The following is an 11,873-nucleotide window of genomic DNA, read 5'->3' on the forward strand; positions in this document are numbered from 1 at the left end:
TGAGATCGGTGTAATCAACGCACATTCTCCATTCTTTATTCTTTTTTCTTATAAGAACCGGGTTGACTAACCACTCCGAATGATACACCATCTTTGATAAAACCAGTAGCTAAGAGCCAGGTTATTTCTACCCTAATGGCCTCCTTTTTGTCCTGCGTGAATCGTCGAAGCTTCTGTTTGATCGGCTTGGTGGTTGCCGAGACATTTAAGGAGTGCTCGATCAGCTCCCGAGGCACGCCGGGCATGTCCACCGATTTCCATGTGAACACATCAACATGCTCCCTTAGGAAGCTGATGAGCGCGTCTTCCTATTTGGGGTCGAGGTTAGCCCTGATCCGAGAAGTCTTAGACTGGTCGCCGGGGATGAGGACCACTTCCTTCACCTCCTTGAACTTGGTTGGTGCTCGAGTGGCCTCCATGGTTGGGATCTCTAGCTCCTGCGAGGAAATCTGTTGTGAATACGTGAGGCAGTCCTACATGCGGATGGAGATATCAGTGGCCTCGGTGAGCGTGAAGCTTTCCTTCTCACAGGAGTAGGCGATGTCGAGGTGGGCGCGTAGGGAGAGGACCCCTTGCTCCGTCGGCATCTTCAACACCAGGTATGTGTAGTGCGGTACGACCATAAACTTGGCGAGGGCTGGTCGACCAAGGATGGCATGGTACACCATGTTGAAGTCGGTAACTAGGAAGTTGACATAGTCGATGTGGAAGTGCTTGGCAGTGCCGAATTATACCGGTAGTGTAATCTGTCCCAAAGGTAGGGACGCTTTTCTGGGAACGATCCCCAAGAATGGAAAGTCCATGGGGTAAGGTCTTCTTTCTTGATCCCTAGCTCCTCTAGGGACCTAGCAAAAAGGATGTTGAGGGCGTTCCCTCCATCGATGAGGACCTTCTGGAGGCAGACGTCCTTGATGATGGGATCCAGGATGAGTGGGAAATGCCCCGGGTATGGGATATCCGACCACTAGTCAGCCCTGGAGAAGGTGATCGGGTGCTCCGACCAGTCAAGGTATTTGGGATCAGCGATGGGGCCGTCATACATAGTGACCGACATGACATGTCGGGCTCCAAGCTTCTACTCCCGCTTGTCTTTAGAGACAGCTCTCCCACCAAACATGGTGGCGACGGTCTTGGTGGGGTCCTGGTAGGTTGGGCCCTTGTTCTTTCCTTGTTCTCCGCCTTGACCATCTTTGGTCTCGTCTTCATGCCATGGCTTCTTTGATGATTCGCCACCGAGCGCTGTCTTTAGGCCTCTGCACTCTCGCATGGTGTGCTTGCCATCCTTGTGGATAGGGCATGGGCCGTCTAGCAGCTTCCCAAAGTCAGCGTTGTAGGTGCGCTTGGCATGGGCATTGACGGTGTTGATGGAGTTATCAAGCCGGCAATAGTGACCTTGTCTGCCTCTTGAGCTATCTAGGCGGTCATCATGCCGAGGCTCGCGGTCATCTTGGCGGCAGTCGTGGTCGTCATGGCGGTCTTGGTCATCATGACAGCGGTCACGGTCATCGTAGCGCCTATCTTCATGATGGTCATTGTCGCATCGTTGGTGGTGAGCGGAGCGGGCAGCCCGTTTGGCTTCTTCGGCATTGGCATATCTGTTTGCTATTTGTATCAGCTCACCGATGGTTGTGGGCCTCTTGTAGTATAGCTTGCCACGGAGTTGCTCGTGCCAGAGCCCCTTGGTGAAAGCAACGATGGCCTTGGCGTCAATGATGTTGGGAACGGAATTTCTTGTCTCCGAGAAACGCCTGATGAAGTCACGTAGGGACTCCCTAGAGGATTGATGAAGCTTCTCCAGGTCATCCTTGGTGCTGGGCTGTTCTTACGAGGCCATGTAATTATCGGTGAAGACTGTCTTGAGGTCATCCCAAGATCGGATGGAATTCTCCCGCAGGCTGAGGAGCCAGTTGTTCGTAGACTGGTTAAGCATGATGGGTAGAAAGTTTGCCATGACGTCTTCGTCTCCTCCTATGGCTCTTACAGTGATCTCGTATAGAGTTAGCCATGGAGTGGGGTTAGCCTTTCCATCATAGGTGTTACACCAAGAACCTTGAAACCCATAGGCCACCAGACGGTTTGGAGCCTTTCCATGAAGGGGCGAAGTCCTGATGCGCCGACGGGAAGTGGCACTTGACGGGAAGCAAATCCCTCATGTTCAGCATCGAATTACCGGCGGCGCTCCATCTCTGCTTCGTAGCGTGCAGACCTACTATTTTCAATGCGGCCATGGACATCTGCGCTAGCGTTGATGTGGTCACGAAGGTCGCGAGGGGGTTGATTGACCTCCTGATTGCGGTTGCCGCCTTGACCTCCCTAGGGGCATGTTGGGCGGCCGTCATGGCATGAATGAGCTTCAATTTTGCCTCTGGGTCCTCCATGGAGGTAGGGACCTCTAGCCTAAGGTCAGGGGCCCTCGGTGCCATGATGCTGGCCTCCTCTATCACGGCGGGAGTGGCGGTTACGAGCTGATGCGGTGGAATAAGATGGGGTGTCATTTTAGAACTCGTTGACTTGGACTTGCATTGCTATGATATATGCTCGGACCTTCTCGACCTCTGGAGTGTGAGGGAGTTTGTCGAGCTTGTTGAAAGCGATGGCTAGATTGGTGCTTGGAGTCTGGTAGACTGGCTGGTCACCCACCATGTCAAACGCCTCCTCCAGATTACGTTGATGGTGGGGTGGGCCACGACCATCTTCGTCGGCCAGTTGGGCTGCTTTTGCATCTCAGTGATGTTGGCGATCGGTGTTCTTCGCTAGACGAGCTTCGTGCTCTTTAGCAGTTTTGCCGTCCTTGGTGATGCTATTGTGGCTGATATGGAAAATCATGCCCCTAAACCTCAAAGGGAAGCAGGGTAGCTTGACACGGTCTTGGTTGAGCCCTCGGAATAATCGTCGGGGCTCTCATTCAGAACGTTATGGAGGGATTCGGTCGGAAGAGAGGGATCATCTAAAAGCTGGCGAATAGCCACCATGTTGACCATGGGCGTGGGCTGACCGGAGTCAGTGGGGTCAATCATGTAGAGATTGGTGATGTGGTGGCGACTAGAGCACGACGGTGCAAAGAGGATGCATGCACTGGCGCGGTAGGTACGGGCGTGGCGGCGCTGCTGTGGTACAGGCGTGGTGGCGTGACTGCGGAGCGAGGCAGGCATGATGCGGTGGTGGTGTTATGGCGAGCGATGGCACGGGCACTGCTAGGTCAAAGCAGCACGGGTGAGGGAGATGCTAGGTCAAGGCGGTGTACAGAGATAGATATATATGGTGGCCCCCCATGTCAGATAAGAAAGGGAAAGAAATCTAGATCCACATGATTTCCACTGACCGGACGCACCGGTGGCAATGACCAGACGCTGTCACCCGGAGTCCGGTCGACAACAGAGAGGTCCAAAACCACTCAAATCGTGACCGGACGCGTCTGATTACCCTTGATCGGACGCATCCAGAGTCTGGTCGATCCTGAGTTTGTCCTCTTCGTTTCACCGAGCGTAGGGTCACCATTACATCGGACGCAGGATGAGCACTGTTTCAGCGTCTGGTCACTCTTGCGCTGCATCTGTTCACCGCTTGTGAACTGATCGGACGCTGGGAGTAGAGTCCAGTCCAGCGTCCAGTCGCCATATTTCAATGAATCTTCAATGTTCCTTCGCGCTGCCTATTCTCAATCAAGTCCCAACTTCAATAAGACCCAAATAAACACCAATTAGGACTGATGTGAGTAGTCTCTCTCAAACCCTCAAATTTTTCAAAGTATTTTACCTTAGGCTATAATTCTTTTTAAGAAAATATGCAATAAAAGGAGCGAGGAGCAACATGTGGTCACGCAATAGGGTTTTATGATCAATAGAAGCTTCAAATGCTCTCCCTACTTGTGGACAAACACAATGGGTGCTCAAAAGATTATCAAAAAGAAATGACAAAGCAACACACATGCATATGCAATGCAATACTTGAAAGTAATTTTAGTTGCTTGTCAAGTTTGATCCAAGGTTAAGCTTCTTCACACACTTTTCGACGGTTATCTTAACCATGTTAGATAAGCCCTAAGTGCATTACCAAAAATTAAACATGTTGTATATTACAGTGCAATGCAAGGGACAACACAAGCTCATTTTCTAGTGAAGTTACTAAAATCAAGCACATTGAGCTCATTCCTCAACCGACAAAATGTAGCCTCATCTAGCGGTTTAGTGAAGATATCCACCAATTGATCCTCGGTCATTACACCTTCTAGTGATATATTATTTTTAGCAACATGATCTCTAAGAAAGTGATGGTGGATATCTATGTGCTTGGTGCGAGAGTGTTGAACCAGATTATTAGCAAGCTTTACCACGCTCTCATTGTCACACAAAAGAGGTACCTTTTCTAGAACTACACCATAGTCTAGCAAAGTTTGCTTCATGTAAAGAATTTGTGCACAACAAGCACCCACGGCAATGTATTCCGCTTCGGCGGTGGACAAAGCCACACTATTTTGCTTCTTAGAGGTCCAAGACACTAGTGATCTACCAAGCAAATGGCTCCCTTCGGATGTACTTTTCCTATCAATTTTGCAACCGGCATAATCCGAATAGAAATAGCCAACTAGTTGGAATCTAGCTCCTTTGGGATACCAAAGGCCAATTCTTGGTGTGTGCTTAAGGTACCTAAGTATTCTTTTAACAGCAACCATGTGAGCCTCCTTAGGATTAGCTTGAAATCTAGCACACATACACACACTAAACATGATGTCGGGCCTAGATGCGGTCAAGTATAGTAAACTACCAATCATAGAACGGTAGAGAGTTTGATCAAACGATTTACCTCCCTCATCTAGGCCGAGATGTCCATTAGATGGCATTGGTGTCTTGATTGGCTTAGATTCATCCATTTTGAACCTCTTGAGACGATCATTGGTATATTTCTATTGAGAGATGAAAATCCCCTCTCTCATTTGCTTGACTTGAAAAACAAGAAAGAATGTAAGCTCTCCAATCATTGACATCTCGAACTCCTTCGACATCAATTCACCAAACTCTTTGCAATAATCTTCATTTGATGATCCAAATATGATATCAACAACATATACTTGACAAATGAAGATTTCTCCATCAAGCTTCTTGGTAAATAGTGTGGTGTCGACCTTCCCAATGGTGAAGCCCTTCTCAATAAGGAAATCCCGAAGGCGCTCATACCAAGCTCTTGAGGCTTGCTTAAGCCCATATAGCTCCTTGGACAACCTATAGACATGATTAGGATATCTAGGGTCTTCAAACCCGGGAGGTTGATCAACATAGACTAGTTCATTTATGAAACCATTTAAAAATGCACTTTTAACATCCATTTGATATAATTTCATTTCATGATGTGATGCATATGCAAGGAGGATACGAATGGCTTCAAGTCTTGCAACCGGTGCAAAGGTCTCTCCAAAATCCAACCCTTCAACTTAAGAGAACCCCTTTGCAACTAGTCTTGCCTTGTTCCTTACTACAATGCCTTGATCATCTTGCTTGTTGCGGAACACCCACTTTGTTCCAATGACTCTTGCACCTTGTGGTCGCTCTTCAAGAGTCCAAACTTCATTGTGGGTGAAGTTGTTCAACTCTTCATACATGGCATTTATCCAATCTAGATCTTGAAGAGCTTCTTCTACCTTTTTAGGCTCAAAACAAGAGACAAAAGAGTGATGTTCAATAAATGAAGCAAGTTTTTTAGAGCGGGTCATTACACCCTTTGAAGGACTCCCTATGATGAGATCTTGTGGATATGCTTGTAGTAGAGGTGAATTTCTTCTATCAGCCACTTGAGGGGGCGGTTGTGGAGCATCAACATCTTGTGCTTGTGCCACCATTTGATCATGAGAGACATGAGTATCTTCATTTTCTACTCTCTGATCTTTATCACCATCTTGTGGCACATTTGATGAAGAAGGTGGATCAATCACTTGTACATCATCTTTGGGCTTGATATCTCCAACCGGAATGTTCTTCATGGCCTCCCTCAATGGTTCATCACCTACATCATCAAGATTCTCATGTGCTCCTTTGGAGCCATTAGATTCATCAAATTCCACATCATATGTTTCTTCAACCAAGCCGGTGGCATGATTAAATACTCGATATGCTTTGGACTTTGATGAGTAACTAACAAGAAAGCCAATATCACAACATCTTTGAAACTTCCCTAGGTGTTGCCGCTTCTTGTAGATATAGCATTTGCAACCAAACACCCGGAAGAATGATACATCCGGCTTCTTCTCATTGAGCAACTCATAAGGGGTCTTGTCAAGAAACTTTTGAAGAAATAGGCGGTTGGATGCATAACATGCGGTGTTAATAGCTTCCGCCCATAGAGCTTCGGGTGTATTGTACTCATCAAGCATTGTTCTTGCAAGTATGATGAGTGTCCGGTTCTTTCTCTCTACTACACCATTTTGTTGAGAAGTATATGTTGCGGAGACCTCATGCTTGATTCCAACTTCATCATAATATGCTTCAATGTTTGTGTTGTCAAATTCTTTTCCATTATCACTTCTTATCTTCTTGAGCTTCACTTCAAATTCATTTTGCGCTCTCTTGGCAAACTTCTTGAAACATGATGCCACTTCAGTCTTGTCATGAAGGAATAATACCCAAGTATATCTAGAGTAGTCATCAACTATCACGAGACAATAGAGATTTCCTTCTAAACTCTTGTAAGTTGTTGGTCCAAATAGGTCCATGTGAAGGAGCTCTAGCACTCTTGTCGTTGACATGTAAGCTTTTGTGGGATGAGTGTTTGCAACTTGCTTGTCGGCTTGACATGCACTACAAAGCTTGTCCTTCTCAAATTTCACATCCTTCAACCCTCTCACCAATTCATTCTTCATTAGCTTCTTGAGTGAGCTCATCCCAACATAAGCAAGTCTTCTATGCCATAGCCACCCAAGTGATGTTTTGGTGAATAGGCATATCTTCAAGTTGGCATGTTCGGAGGTGAAATCCACTAGATATAGGTTGTTGTATCTAAAGCCCTTGAATATGACTTGATCATCATCTTTCTTTGATACAACCACTTCCTTCTCGGTATACAAGCATTGAAAGCTAAGATCACATAATTGACCAACGGATAGCAAGTTAAAGCTCAATGAAGCAACATATAGCACATTTGAAATTGAATGATCATTTGATATTGCCACTTTGCTGAATCCTTGAACTTTGCCCTTTGAATTATCACCAAATGTAATTCATTCTTTACCATCAACTTCTTCATCTAGTGAGGTGAACATACGAGGATCACCGGTCATATGTTGAGTGCAACCACTATCAATAACCCAATGACTTCCACCAGTCTTATAGTTCACCTACACACAAGAGATTAAGCTTGATGTTTAGGGACCCAAACTTGATGAGGGCCCTTGACTTTCTCAACTAGTGACTTTGCAACCCAAATTTTCTTAGGCCTATTCTTGTTGGGAGGTCCTAAGAACATGACTTTCACTTTTCCACTAGAGTCCTTTCTAAGCATGTAATGAGCATTGAAAGCAAAGGGTCTAGCATGCTTGGGCAAGGGTTGTGGTGGTGGAGCTTGACACTCATGGGCAAAGTGACCTTCTTGTCCACATTCAACACATCTCTTTGGCTTAGGCTTTGACTTGTGTTATTGTTGGTGTTGTGCTTGAGCTTTCTTCTCTTTATGTGCCAAATACCCAATGCCACTTCTATCCATCTTCATTACGGTGTTCATGAGTAGCTCACTTTGAAGATATTGACCTCTTATGAACTTGCTCAAGCCGGTCTTGAGATGTTCTTTCTCCAACTTGAGCTTCTTGTTCTCTTCTTTAAGTTCATCATGATTTTTCTCCATCTTGAGTCTCTTGTTCTCTTCTTTGAGCTTCTCATTCTCAAGAGCTACATCACAATCATGATCAAGGTTCTCTATCACAATAGTGTTGGTGGTTGATAGCTTTTCAAGATCTTTCTTGAGCTTTTCATTCTCATGCTTGAGCTTGACATACTCATCATAGTTGTCGGTCTCAACCACTTTCTTGCCTTTGCCACTAGATCCTTGCTCAATGCTCTCAACAATTAAGTCATCACATGATGTAGCTATATCAATCTTAACAACATGGTTAGTAGCATCATGTGGCTCATTGGATAATAACTCATGAGAGACAACAAGATTATCATGATTAACCTTGAGATTTGTATACTCTTCTTTTAGCATATTGTAGCTAGTGGTGAGCTCATTGTGTATCCCCTCAAGTTTATCATATTTTTCTTTAAGCTCCTTTTTAGATGATTTGAGCTCCTTGAGTTTGGATGACATAGTTTTATTTTCTTCTCTAAGCTCAACACTAGCTTTTTCTGCTATGTCATATTTAGCTAAGAGTGAGTCATTCTCAAGTTCTAGCTTTTTATTTTTAGCTCTTGTCTTTCTAATGATTTTAGTATATTGATTTAGCAACTTGACAAGATCATCATATGAAGCTGATTCAAATTCATCATCACTATCACTATCATCATTGCTAGCATGATCATCACCACTACTATCATCATCATTTTGTACCTTTCGTTCACCCTTGGCCATAAGGCATAGGTGTGTAGAGGATGACAACGGTGGTGTCGGTGAGGATAGTGAAGAGTCAATTACAATAGTGGCCACCTTCTCGTTCTCACTTTCATCATCGGATGAGCAACTTGATGAATCAATATCCGTGAGCCAATCACCAATGATGTATGCCTTGCCATTCTTCTTCTTGTGGAAATCCTTCTTCTTGCCATCCTTCTTCTTGTATGGCTTGTTTTTCTTCTTCTCATCATCATCTTCATCACTTGAGTCATCTTTGTTGCCCTTGTACTTCTTCTTGTACTTATCTTTCTTGGGCTTGGGGCATTGATGAGCTAGATGACCAAGTTCTCCACAATTATAGCAATCCATCTCGGAGATGGGCTTCCTTCTATTGCTAGTGAAGAATTTCTTCTTCTTGCCATCAAACTTGACACCGTTCTTGTTGAGCTTCTTAAGCATCTTGGCGGTTTTTCTCACATGAGAGCAAGACTTGCATCGTCAATTTCATCATCACTTGAGCTCTCATGAGAGCCATCTTGTGGTGTGATGTGCATATACATCTCATGTGCATTGATCTTTCCCAATATTTGAGTTGGTGTAGCGGTGGAAAGATCACCTTGATGAAGCACGGTCACAATATGCCCATATTTATCAATGGGGAGGACACTCAAGATCTTTCTTACAACATTGGATGGTTGCATTTGTGTGAGTCCAAGCTCATTGACTTCCTCTACAAGAACATTCAAGCATTAATACATCACATTAGCACTTTCTTTAGGAAGCATCTCAAATGAATTAAGCTTTTTCATAACAAGATGATAGCGTTCCTCATGCTCACTCTTTGTTCCCTCATGGAGCGCACAAATGTCCGACCATAGTGCATGGGCGTCCTTGTGGTTCCGCACATGGTTTAAAACATCTTTGCAAATGCCTCTAAAGATGGTGTTTCTAGCCTTTGCATTCCATTTTTCGTAATTAACTTCATCGCCTTGAAGGTGTGTGGGATCCTTAGGTTTTGGGAAGCCTTGTGAGGCGGCTCTAAGAATTCCAACATCTAAAGCTTCTAAATAAGCCTCCATGCAGATTTTCAATAAGAAAAATCAACTCCCTCAAAGATAGGAGGAGGTCCATCCCCGTGGGACATCTTTCTCTAGGCGGTTAAGCCTAATTTAGCGAGCACGAGGCTTTGATACCAATTGAAAGGATCAAGATGCCCAAGAGAGAGTTGAATTGGGCTAATTCTAAATTCTTTGCAATAATTAAGCCCTACACTTAGCCCACTTCACCCCTGTGCCTAGAATGTGTTTTTATTGTTCTACCACACAAAAGTTTAGCACCCTAAATTTCAATCCTACTCTAGCATGGCAATTCTAGGAATGTAAAGACATGAAATGAATTGCTCAAATGTAAATGCTTAAAGTAAAGAGAGGGAAAGGAACACGGCGATATTTTGTCGAGATATCGGAGAGTCGCCACTCCCCACTAGTCCTCGTTGGAGCACACGCGTAAGGGTGTAGCTCCCCCTTGATCCACGCAAGGATCAAGTGCCCTCTATGGGCTGATTCTTTGACACTTCATCGTGGTGAATCGCCCACAACTGCTCACAACTTGAGTTGGGTCATCCACAAGCTCCACCGGATGATCACCAAGCTTCCAATCACCACCGAGCCATCTAGGTGATGGCAATCATCAAGAGTAACAAGCACAAACTCTCACTTGACAACGACAAGCCTAATGAGAAGGGTGGATGCACACTTGCTACTCTCCTTGCACTAATGAGGACCTTCATCTTGGATTCTCAAATCTCAATCATCTCACTAGGCTCTTGCTCTCCCTTGCACTCTCAAGGTGTTTCTCAGCTGAATAAATGGGCAAGAGGCCTCCCTTGGATGAGTGGAGTAAGTATTTATACCCCCTCATTTAAAACAAACCATTGGGAGGCTGAGTCAGCACTCTGCGGGGTGACCGGACGCTCCGGTCAGGGTGATCGGACGCTTCGGTCAGTTATCCCCGCCATTGTGTCAGAAAGAGCCGTTAAGTTCTGACTGGACTCTGACCTGCGTCCGGTCAGCACTGACCGGACGCGTCCGATCAAAAAAAACTCTCTCAGGAACCTTACTGATGTTGACCGGACCCTGGCACCCAGAGTCCGATCAATTCGCTGTTCAGCATCTGGTCAGTTACCGAATCCTAACCAGCGTCCAGTCAGCACTGACCGGACGCGTCTGGTCAAGAAAATCCCTCTCTAGAACCTCTCTGGAGTTGACCGAACACAGGCACCCAGCGTCCGATCACTTTTCACTCAGCGTCCGATCACAACCAGACGACTTCAGTTGATCAAATAAACTGACCAGACTCACCCTCCAGCGTGCAGTCACAACCAGACTAGCTTTCGGTCAGTCATTTGACCCTCCATTCACTTCCAACTCGAAATCCTATGTGAATAAAGTTTACTCCAATTGATCTTGGGGCTACTCCTGAGCTACCTAGTGCTAGATTTGACAAGTGTGCACCACACCTAACCCACTAGACTCAACTAGGTCAAGCTACTAGTCCATACCCCCTTAATAGTACGGCCAAAGGAAAAACAAAGTCCTAAACTACTCTAAGTGTCTTTTCAACACCAAACGACACTTAGAACTAGTCCATCATTAACCTTGTCGTCCATCCTTTGAAAACCAAAACGATGTCCATCGACAGGGGCATGACAACCATGATTGCCCAATCAATTGCCATTACCATGACCTAACTCAAATTGCCTCTACAAAACACACGTTAGTCATAGTAATCTCATATTGTCATTAATCACCGAAACCCAACTAGGGGCCTAGATGCTTTCAAGCGGCTTGGTGATCTTGGAGTACAGGAAATTCGTCGCTCACTCTAGATTGATCTGAGATCGAATCCACAAGGAGTTGGCATTCCGCTAAGCGGTCTGTGACCCGATCGATGAATCCGATCAGATCATCAACGCTGATGGATCTCCTAACCCAGCGGCGGGGCACCATGATTGGAGATGTCATTGCAGGTGTTGGCGTGATTGGCACAGGATGATCCTGCACCGTCTCCACGATCTTCCCGTTGCCGTCGGGGCCGATGACCCAGGTCATGGATCCGATCATGAAGATCTAGCCCGTCTTGGGAAAGGCCATGGAGCTCGGGAAAGTGACCATCTGGTATGCCATGAATTCAGCACGCACACCCCCTACCTGGAGCGCCACTGTCGACGAAATACGTCTGGCAGTCTACCGAGGGGTATGCCCATGATAGTAGATGAATCGGTGGAGGTGCGCGTGAGAGAACCGGATGGTGACACAGAACGCAAGAGACAACGATTAGAC

The sequence above is a fragment of the Miscanthus floridulus genome, chromosome 16 (assembly GCF_019320115.1).
Source record: "Miscanthus floridulus cultivar M001 chromosome 16, ASM1932011v1, whole genome shotgun sequence".
Taxonomy (NCBI): domain Eukaryota; kingdom Viridiplantae; phylum Streptophyta; class Magnoliopsida; order Poales; family Poaceae; genus Miscanthus; species Miscanthus floridulus.